Raw genomic sequence first — 11853 nt, 5'->3', positions numbered from 1 at the left:
TAAGAGAAATGAGAAAGGGGTTCCTTATATCCAGAAGCTGTAATATTAAAGAACCAGCAATGCTCCCCTTAAAAAGTCATAAAAATTATAATAAATTTTCATGAGTTCAATCAGTCTCATGTAATTAATTCTTGTTCTATTTGCTCTTGGGTTAGCAGTTTCAACTAGAGTTCTCTACTCAGTCCGGTGTAATCATCTCATAGCTATTAATACCATCAGAAATCTGTGCCCCAGATTACATGTCATAGCCCTTTCTATGAGCCTGACTTGGTCCCTATTTTTGAAGATGAAGCATTCTGGATTTTATCTGATCATAAAGCACTATTTGTAAATAATAAGAGACTTAACATGACCATGGTTTAAAATTTGATGAAATTTTATTATAAAAGTAACACAATTTGGTTGTTTTTGTGATATACAACATTCTAAATAATAATTGGAATTATGACTGCTAATATTATGCCAGGATATTTCATGGAAGGTATTGATAAATTTTTAGAAATTTCATACAGTCTGTGAATACATACATTAATAATATTTATCCATACAAATAAAGCCTAGGGAAGGTTAAGCATCACTTTTTATTTGACAATGTTATTCATGCAGTTTAACACATCAAACAAACCTAATTCGTTTAACATCTCTCTTTTTACAAAGAGAGGAAAAAAAAACTCTTTGAGATGTTCTAGGAGCCTTTTATGAAATCTCAAAGTCAGTTGAAGGTCAAAAAGATTTCATTTAGAAATTGATTTGGGGAAGTTGTCAAAAATGTCAAAGTGTTTTAACACTTCATTAACCAGAAGCACAGACCACTATGCAACAATACTTAACTGTCAATTTAACCAAAATAACAATAAAAATTTTCAAAAGTAAATATAGGGAGCAACATGGTTGGTAAAAAAAAAACAAAACAGGTCTTATAAAAAGTGAAAAGAACTGTTTCTCTTAAATAATTGAGGACATGATAAAGACAACACAGGAAGTTATTGTGGTAAGATTCAGAGTTGTTTCCTCGGTGGATTAATCAAAAGGTAGAGAAAATCTTTTACAATCTCTTACTGAAAACAGGCCTACAATTCAACACATTTTGTCTTTTTAAGAGAGAGAAAAATCACACTCTAGTTTTGCATTAGTGCACTATCGATATTAAAGTTCACTTTAAAATCTTATAACAAATTCACTTATCCAGTTTGACCCCATGAGATTAAATATTCTTTCTCTCTCTTCCCCTGTCTCTCTTTCTCTCCCACAAACCTTTCACAAGTTTCTAGACCCATTCAGTTCTTGTCCTACATTTTCCTCTTTCTTATTCTGGAACAACTTTGACACAACTATTTTAGGATGAAATTACTCTCTTTTGTCCTTAACAGAAACATAGCCTTAACACCTTGTATACTCTTTCTTATCAAAAACATATCCTACTTTCCTGGCACGTTTTGCATAGATTTTTTTTCCCTTCATCCTTATTATTTCTAGTAGTGTCTCTTACATATACTGATTATAATTCTCGATCCTTTTTTTTTTTTTAAAGAAAACTAGGAGGTAGTTTTTGATCCTGTAGCGGAATAGATGCTGCTGTTGCTGCTCATGTTGAGTCCAGAACCGCAGCCGGACAGGAGGCTAGAGGATGTGCGAAGGATGCTGACCTGCTGACTGGGTCTGGAGACCCCAAGGAGGAGGAAGAAGTGGAGGAGGAATGAGTGGACCCCCTTACAGCAGTGAGAGGGCAAGGCGAGCAGCTGGAGAAAGGTGTAAAGGCTCATGAACAGCTAGAGCTCTGAGATGAGTGTGTAGCCTCCAGGTTACAGGCAGGGGAGGACTGCCCAGAGGAGCTCTTCAACTTCTTGCACGGGGGGACCACTGTATGACCCACAAATTGGTTAACAGCTTGAAATAAGTGTGCAGGTTCGTTCACCCCAGCCTTCGTCACCTGGGCATCGGGTATTTCCTTATGGTTTTGAACATATCGTTCATTGTGTAATCAAGTTCATGTGAATCTCAAAGATTTGGGCTTAGGCAAGTAGCTTCTATGTAATTATCAGTGATTTCATTTTAATGAAATCCAGTGATCAGCCTAGGCAAGTAGCTTCTACGTAATTATCAGTGATTTCATCTTAATAAAATCCAGTGATCAGCCTAGGCAAGTAGCTCCTACGTAATTATCAGGAATTTCATCCTAATGAAATCCAGTGATCAGCCAAAAAAAAAAACACCTAGGAAATAAACAATGGTGATATACCAGCATTCAGTAGTTGATAAGCAAAAGTATGAATACACCATCTCACAATTTCTAGAGCCATATGCTTCCTTATAGTACAGTTTCCCAACGTGGCAAAAGAACATGTTCATTAACAGGTCCGAGTATGTTTATTCTCTATGTAAAAAGAAGAAGTCAGGTCAACTCCATTGCTGCCCTGCAAATAGTTTCATCAATACCATCTTTCTAGATTCCATATACATGCTCTAATGTACAATATTTGTCTTTCTCTTTCTGACTTACTTCACTCTGTACAATAGGCTTTAGATCCTATGACTGATTCATGTTGATGTATAGCAGAAGTCAGCACAATATTGTAATTATCTTTTTTATTTATCTTTTAATTAATAATCACTTTACAGAATTGTGTTGTTTTCTGGCACACATCAACATGAATCAGCCATAGGTATACATATGTCCCCTCCCTCTGAACCTCCCTCCCATCTCCCTTCCCATCCCATCCCTCAAGTTGATACAGAGCTCCTGTTTAAGTTACCTGACTCATACACCAAATTCCCACTGGCTATCTATTTTACATATGGTAATATAAGTTTCCACGTTACTCTCTCCTCCAATAAAAAACTTAAAAAGAAAACTTTTTTTTAATTAAAAAAAATAAGGCAAAGGGACTTCCCTGATGATCCAGTGGCTAAGTATCCCCCTTCCAATGCAGGGGATATGGGTTTCAACCCTGGTTAGAGAACTAAGATCCCACATAGTGTGGGGCAAGTTAGCCTGTGCATTGTGACTAAGACCCAATGTAGCCAAATAAATACATAAAATAATTTAAAAAAAAAAAAAAAAAGAAGAAGAAGCAGGAGAAAGTGCTCTCTTACGCCTCTGACTCGCTCTCTTTTTTAACCAGTGCCACCTGGCTTGCGGGATCCTAGTTCTCCAACCAGGGATTGAACCCAGGCCCTCAGCAGAGAAAACTTGGAGTCCTAACCATTGGACCACCAGGGAGTTCCCACTCTTTCTCTTTTTTTTTCTTTCACTCTTTCTTTCTCTATTTCCTTCCTCTTTCTTTCTCATGTGAAAATACAGGGAGACTCCCACAAGCCAGAAAATGACCTTTTACCACAATCCCAGAACACATGTATCCTGATCTTAGACTTCCAGCCTCTGAAACTGTACAAAATAAATATTTGCTGTGTAACCCTCCCAATTTATGATATCTTGTTCAGTTCAGTTCAGTCGCTCAGTCATGTCTGACTCTCTGCGACCCCATGAATTGCAGCATGCCAGGCCTCCCTGTCCATCACCATCTCCCGGAGTTCACTCAGACTCACGTCCATCGAGTCGGTGATGCCATCCAGCCATCTCATCCTCTGCTGTCCCCTTCTCCTCCTGCCCCCAATCCCTCCCAGCATCAGAGTCTTTTCCAATGAGTCAACTCTTCGCATGAGGTGGCCAAAGTACTGGAGTTTCAACTTTAGCATCATTCCTTCCAAAGAACACCCAGGGCTGATCTCCTTCAGAATGGACTGGTTGGATCTCCTTGCAGTCCAAGGGACTCTCAAGTCTTCTCCAACACCACAGTTCAAAAGCATCAATTCTTTGGCGCTCAGCTTTCTTCACAGTCCAACTCTCACATCCATACATGACCACTGGAAAAACCATAGCCTTGACTAGACGGACCTTTGTTGGCAAAGTAATGTCTCTGCTTTTCAATATGCTATCTAGGTTGGTCATAATCTTGTTAAAGCAGCCCAAACTGACTACGACATACAATAACACAAATGTCACACGTTTGCATACAAACGTTGGTCCTCGTCTTTCCTCCACTTTATATTTTTATCTGAACTGTGCTTCTGGAACAAGCTGTCACCTCCTCAATATGGGGGTTAAAGCTTTGTCCAATATTTGTAGAGGAGATTTTTAAGATTTCTTCCTTTTTTCTTGATATATTAATATAACCTTAAAGAGGTTATGGACTAAATTTTGTTTGCCGTTAGTCTGTTTGTTTTTTCTCAGCCTCATGTGGTTGCTTTTAAGAATCCCTTGAGAGCCCCTGAGGAGGACCAAGGGTTACCTGAAGTTCCAGTGACTATAGGGAGTTGAAGGGCTAAAATGGAAAGATAGAAAATCCAGCTTGGTGGATTTATGTTTTCCCAAAGGCGTTATTATCCTTAGAAAAGTCACACTGAGAAGAAAGGAGGCAGGCAGAGTTAGTGCCATGGTGGCAGAACATAGAGTCAGTGGGGTTTGAGAGAAAAGGAATTTAGTCTACTGAAAAGTTCCCATGAGAGGAACAGGATCAAGTAGGGAGAATAGAGAGGCCTTGAAACCAAAGCCAGAAAGGAGAACTTCGAGCCCAAGAGGTATCTTCCAAACAAAGATGTTAGATTGTAACTCAGCTTCAGTAAGTATACTCATTTCAACTATGACTCAAACATAAGTATCTTCCCTGGTGGGTCAGATGGTAAAGAATCTGCCTGCAGTACACAAGACCTGGGTTCAGTCCCTGGGGTGAGAAGATCCCCTGGAGGAGGGCATGGCAACCCACTCCAGCATTCTTGCCTGGAGAATCTCCATGGACAGAGGAGCCTGGTGGGCTACAGTCCGTGGGGTCGCAAAGAGTTGGACACAACTTAGCGACTTTTCGCTTTCTTCACGTTTTTTTACTTCACAGGGCCAAAAATCAAAGAGGGCACAGCAGGTGCAACCCTCATACCCAAAGATAGCCAAGGAGGAAGGAAGGAAGCATCTCATTGCCATAGCGATGAACAGAGGCAGTGGCGAGAGAGACAAGAGTCCTTACAGGATGAGACCTTTCAAGATTTAAATTTCGATGAATTCCCTGAGAGTTGCTAATGGTCAGTAGAACCCCACTTCAGATGTGGTACCCAGACTACCCATATTTCAGTCGTGTCCGACTCCTTTCGGCCCCATGGACTGTAGCCCACCAGGCTCCTCTGTCCATGGGATTTCCCAAGCAAGAATACTGGGGTGGGTTGCCATTGCCTTCTCCAGGGGATCTTCCCAACCCAGAGATCAAATCTGCTACTCTTAAGTCTCCTGCATTGGCAGGTGGGCTTTTTATCTCTAGCGCCACCTGGGAAGCCCCATTTCTACCCTTCAGATCAGTTCAGTTCAGTTCAGTCGTTCAGTCATGTCCGACTCTTTGTGACCCCATGAATCGCAGCACACCACGCCTCCCTGTCCATCACCATCTCCTGGAATTCACTCAGACTCACATCCATCGAGTCAGTAATGCCATCCAGCCATCTCATCCTCTGTCGTCCCCTTCTCCTGCTCCCAATCCCTCCCAGCATCAGAGTCTTTTCCAATGAGTCAACTCTTCGCATGAGGTGGCCAAAGTACTGGAGTTTCAGCTTCAGCATCATTCCTTCTAAAGAAATCCCAGGGCTGATCTCCTTCAGAATGGACTGGTTGGATCTCCTTGCAGTCCAAGGGACTCTCAAGCGGCTTCTCCAACACCTTAAGCAAGTAGAAAACCAGAGTAAACTTTTCAGTTACCAAAACCAGGTTCTCAGGAAACAACACTTTTAGCTACCACAAGACAAAACAGTAGCACAAAAGACAGACAGAACAGCTGCCTGTAACAAAAGTCCCAATATCCAAAGAACTCAGGGATGGGAGGAGCAGACTGGGAGGGAATGACGTAGAAAAGAATGGCTTTATTGCTTTCCCAGGTAAAGGGGGACATGGTGGGTGCCTGTCCCCCAGAAAGCATAAGTCCCAACCCAGGAGGATTTGATAAGGAGTTTTATAGCAAGGGGCTTCCCTGGTGGCTCAGACAGTAAAAAAATCTGCCTGCAATGTAGGAGACCCAGCTTCAGACCCTGAGTCAAGAAGATCCACTGGAGAAGGGAATGGCAACGCAGTCCACTGCTCTTGCCTGGAGAATTCCATGGATAGAGGAAACTGGGGGGCTACGGTCCGGGGGGGTTTGCAGAGTCAGACACGACTAAGGGACTAACACTCTTTATAGGAACAATTTAAGGGTGGGGTTCCTCTCAAGATCAGGGTGTGTGCAGGGCCTGCACTCCCTTAATCCTGTCTCAGGTGGTCTCCACCCTAGAGAATTTGATGAAGGGTTTGAGAACAGTGGTTCAAAGCTGGGGTCTCGGACAAAATCAGGCTGTGAGCAGGGTTGGCAGTCCCTTCATCTCATCTCCCAGGTGGCCAGTCTCCTAATCTTGATAAGTTTCCCTGGTCCCTTTAATCTTGCCTTGGGTGATTTTTTTTTGGCTGTTCCTCCCTTGTTTAAAAACAGCAAAGAACTGGCTTTAACCAAAAATTTCCTTCTGTAAATCAAAAATTTGGAAAATCTTTTTCAGAAAGGCAGAGAGAGGCTCTTACTGTCCTTGCTTGGCCAGAGTCTGGCGGAGACCCAGGATCCTAACTGGTAAAATAAAGTTTACCTTCGCTGGCATGGTCAAAGGTCCGGGGATCTCAGCAGCAGTCCCCTGAGAGTGGAGAGTCCCAACCATCCCATCTTTACTGCCAAAAGTCATGGGAAGAAAACTTTTCCAGCCTCTGTCCAATAGTTGGGGCCTGATAATTTAAATGAGAAAAAGAAAAAATCAGATTAACAAGAGAAAACAGAACGTTAATTTTCACACAAGCTTGTGGGAGCTCCCAATCACGGAAAACTCTTGAAATAACCCAAAGGAAAGGTATAGACTTGTGTGCATGCCTGCTCAGTTGTGTCTGACTCTTTTATGACCCTGTGGACTAGCCCACCAGACTCCTCTGTCCATAGGGTTTCCCAGGCAAGAATACTGGAGTGGGTTGCCATTTCCTTCTCCAGGAATGTGTATATAAACCAATTTAACAAAGAGCGGTGGGTTAAGGCTTCAGTGGGAGAATATGAAAGGTTCTGTTGGGCTTTTTGATGCTAATGAGAATGGACAGACCCTCTTCTTGGCAGTTAAATTCACAGGAAACTGCCGAGGAGGAGGTTTAATGGCAGCTGTATTTTGTAATGGCTCTGATTCAGGCAGCTAAAGGAAATTTACACAGCGTTCATTTCTGCACCTCTGTGCTCAAATGTTTTCACTTTAAAATAATCTTTATACCAATTCTGAGGGTCCAAGAGGATCACCGCAATTCTCAAAGGAGTTCTCCAAGTCTCACCCTCTGGAACCAAACTGCCTAGTACATGTTCCAGCCCTGTCTGGGAAAGCTGAGAGACCTGGGGTAAATTACTTACTCCTCTGTGTTTCAATATGCAGAAAGAGGATGGAGTGATTGAAAGGATTAAGCAAGTCCTATGTGTGAAGCATTTGGAACAACGCCTGGACGCAGTAAGAGTGATACAAGTGTTTCCTGTTGTTATTTTTTTATTGCAGTATAACTGACATGTAAGATTATATTCATTTCAAATGTACAAAGTAATGATTCAACATTTAGGTATATTACAAAATGATCACCACAGTATGTGTAGATAGCATCCATCACCAAGCTACAGAATTATTTTTTTTTTTGTCCTATAAGCTTCTCAAACTCAACCATTCCAAAACTCATCTTCTGTCTAAACCTGTCCATCAGGGAATTCCTGTGGTTAGGGATCTGCGCTTTCACTGCTAAAGCTCCGAGTTTAGTACCTGGTCGAGAAACAGATCCCACCAAGCCTCTTGGTGCAGTTTTTTTGTTTGTTTTTTTTTTAAGTCATTAAAAAAAAAAAATAGATAAACTTTTCCTTCCTCCCATTTTCCCTCCTCCCAGAGTCCCTTTTTCATGAGGTGGCACCACCACCAGCCCCATCACCCAAGCAGAAACCCTGATTTCTCTCTCCCCTTTGACCCCATGTAAAATCAACCACTAAAACTGGTTCACTTTAACCCCTAAATACTGCTTTGAGTTTGTTCTCTTCATTTTCGATTTTCTGTCAGAGTTGATGATTGCTTAGCACTTCCCCATCTTGTTGATGGTTTTGGCTGCATGACTCGATGTGGGTGGTGGAATAGTATTAGACATGACTATAGCTGTGCAACTGGACTCAGCCTCTGATGCTCCTGCTGTCGTCATGTGAACACCCTCAGGTAACCTTGATTGCCTGAACCACAGTGACTCATAGGCACACGAGTTTGAAGAAAAAGCTTATGTCTGTGTGCCACTGAGATTTTGTGGTTGCAAAATAGTTTGGGGTTTGTTTGTTTTCTTTTTTGCTGCACTGGGTCTTATTTGCAGCACCCAGGATCTTCTATCTTCATCACAGCATACAGGATCTTTAGTGGTGGCATGTGAACTCTTAGTTGTGGCATGAGATCTAGTTCCCTGACTAGAGATCGAACCCAGGGTCCCTGCACTGGACGCACAGAGTCTCAGCCACTGGACTACCAGGGAAGTCCCAGCTGTTAATAGGAATACCTATCTGATGCTTTTTTCCTAGGGCAGGCAGTTGTCTCCTAGTTGGTGTTTCCATTTCTAGGCTTACTCCTCTAACTGCATCCTTCAAATGGCTACCAGGTTACTCTACCTAAAGTGCAAATCTAATTTGAGCTGACTTACTCATAATTCTTTGAAAATGACAGAAACCAAATTCAAATCACTCTTGGTGGGGGGGAGGGGGGGGGACTGAGAATCTATTGGTTTGTGTAAATCTTTAGGGGTGGTCATAGCTTCTCACATGGCTGGATCCAGTTGCCCAAACAAGCTCACTGGGAATACGTCTCTCCTTCTCAGAACTCCATTCTCTTCTGTAGCTTCATTCTCAAGCAGACCCTCTCCAGCCCGGTGGGGAAAATGACATTAAGAGGTGCCAAGCTAAAATCCTACTATTTTATTAACTCCAAAAGAAAGTGAATACGTCTTTCATAATTGTGCCAACAAAAAGTCTCCCAGAAGACTCACTGTACTGGTTTGGGTTGGATGCCGTTCCTTGAATTAGTCACGTTGACCAGGGAGGAGCAGTGCTCAGCCTTGTACCCGAGAGTGGGATCAGCCCCACCAAGTCATGTAAACCAAGAGTGGATAAGAAAAGGGTTCCCCAAGGGGAAAAGATGGGATTCGTTACCAGAAGGCAGGATACAAAGCAATCAAAAGTGAGTGATGTCTTGGCATCATTCCTCTGCCTAAAGTCCTCCAATGAACTCCTCATCACCATCAGGATGAGTATGAACCACAAGGCCCTCCATGATCTGTGGTCCTTTTCACTTATTAAGCCTCACCTCCCTGTCACTGTGTGCTGGGCCCTTCGCTCCCACAACACTGCATATCGCAACCTTGCAGCTCATACGTTCCCCTTCTGAAACACTTGCCCTGTTTTCTCTAGCCCATTCCTACTTACTCGTACAGGCTCCATATAGGTCTCATCAAAGCTGGAAAGATCTCTCTGACTTTGCTGCTCCAGGCTGTGCTCCCACAAGGACTACCTCAAAATTTTATTAACAATGACATGTTTGGCACAGAGGAGTCTCCGAGTAGGTCTTTCCTGGTAGCTCAGCTGGTAAAGATTCTGTCTGCAGTGCAGGAGACCTCGGTTTGATTCCTGGGTTGGGAAGATCCCCTGGAGAAGGGATAGACTACCCACTTCAGTATTCCTGGGCTTCCCTGGTGGCTCAGCTGGTAAACAATCCATCTGTAATGCAGGAGACCTGGGTTCGATCCCCGGGTTGGAAAGATCCCCTGGAGGAGGGCATGGCCACCCACTCCAGTATTCCTGCATAGAGAATCCCCATGGACAAAAGAGCCTGGCGGGCTATAGTTCATGGGGTTGCAAAGAGCTGGACACGACTGAGCAACTAAGTACAGCACAGCAGCACACTCTCCCAGTAACTGTGGGATTAATAGACGGATAGAGCAAGGAATAAGTGATTGAGTGGTAGAAACAATAAATATTTGCTTAATGAATGAATTTGGTTTGAAATGGGAAGTTGATTGACTCATAGAACTGAAAAATCCAAGGGAAGAGCTGAAGTATTGGTTGTTGTTGCTCAGTTCCCAAGTCGTGTCCAACTCATTGTGACCCCATGGACCACAGCATGCCCAGCTTCCCTGTCACTCACCATCTCCCGGAGTTTGCCCAAGTTCACGTCCATGGCATCAGTGATGCCATCCAACAGTCTCATCCTCTGTCACCTTCTTCTCCTTCTGCCTTCAATCTTTTCCAGCATCAGGGTAAAGGTAAACAGTATATGTGGGTAGGTAAATAGATAGATAGACTGACAAATGGATTGAATGGACTGGATGAATGGGAGGATGGATGAATAGATGGAGACATAAGTGGATAGCAAGGTGACTAGTAAGCAAAATCCTCCTCCTCGAGTAGTTGTGGAAGTGGGCCAGAGAAATGGCTTTCAAGTTATGGGCTGAGTCTATGCAGACCTGCCTTTAAAGGGTTTAAAGCTCATTTGCGTAGACATAATTCTCGCCACTTACACCAGGCACTTGATCCTCAGAGGGAGCTAGATGGGTGATACTGGGCCCCCATGGCACAATTGGAATATCGTTAAAAAGAAACTGGGTCCTTTTTCCTGTTACAGATTAACTTCCTGGCAAATTGCAACATGCCTGCCACAGCTGGAGGTGGATGGAGAATCCTGTTTTTAAAACCCTCAGAGATCTCGCATTAAATTAAAAGAGCATTTTGCACCATCCCAGGAGGAAGCCAAACAAACCACCCTGTTTCTGAACTTCTAAGGACCCGGAGTCCCCTTCATTTGGAGTTGGTAAGAAGTTGAGTGAGTTTTACCCCTCAGGAGCTGATGGAAATAAGTACCACCCTGCCTTCAAACCTCACCACCAGCTGAACTTTTTCCAAGAGTCCTGAGGGTGGACACTGTGAGCAGCTTCTGACCAGACACCATCCTGTTTTGCAGGGTGAATTTCCATTAGGAGGGAGGAGAGAGAAAAACAGAACTGTATTTAAAAAAAAAAAAAAAAATTGAAAGCAGTTACCAGAGCTTGGCCTCTGCCCAGAAAGCTGTAGAAAGAGGCCCCAAACTTCCTGATCCCCAGCTGCAAGCCCAGGCCTGTTTCCTGGCCCACTGCAAGTTTCCTACCCCCGGGAAAGAGCAGGGCTTCGGGCCAGCTGAGGAGGCCCCATCTCTCCTGCTCCCTCCTTGAAAGACGTCAGGCTCTGCTGAAGCAAAAGGAACGTTTCCAAATTGCTTTACTTCTGGTCCTTCTTCTCTTTACCCCCACTGCCAGCTTCTCAAAACAATCCTATTCCGTTTCTGAGGTTCTGATGGCCAAAACAAGGGTCGTTTCCAGTAGCATGCTGCCTCTTTTTCTCCATCCTTCCACCTCCCTGCTTCTCATCACCCAGCACACCCCACACTCCCAGAGTAATAAATAAAAGGCCCTCAAAGCATCACCCGTGGCACAATGGTAAAGAATCCGCCTGCCAGTGCAGGAGACACGGGTTCAATCCCTCGGTCAGGAAGATCCCCTGGAGGAGGGCATGGCAACCCGCTCCAGTATTCTTGCCTGGAAAAATCCCATGGTCAGAGGAGACTGGCGGGCTACAGTCCATGGGGTCACAAAAAGTCAGACATGACTGAGCAAGCACACAAAGCATCACCCAGCCTAAAAGTGTCGGGGTGGGGGTGGGGGGGGTGGCGGCGGTGATCCTAGTTGACCAGTTGCCTCCCCCATAGGCAAGTAGATTCAATTGAGTAAAGGGA

The sequence above is a fragment of the Bos mutus genome, chromosome 18 (assembly GCF_027580195.1).
Source record: "Bos mutus isolate GX-2022 chromosome 18, NWIPB_WYAK_1.1, whole genome shotgun sequence".
Lineage (NCBI taxonomy): Eukaryota > Metazoa > Chordata > Mammalia > Artiodactyla > Bovidae > Bos > Bos mutus.
Note: the sequence above shows the minus strand (reverse complement) of the source record.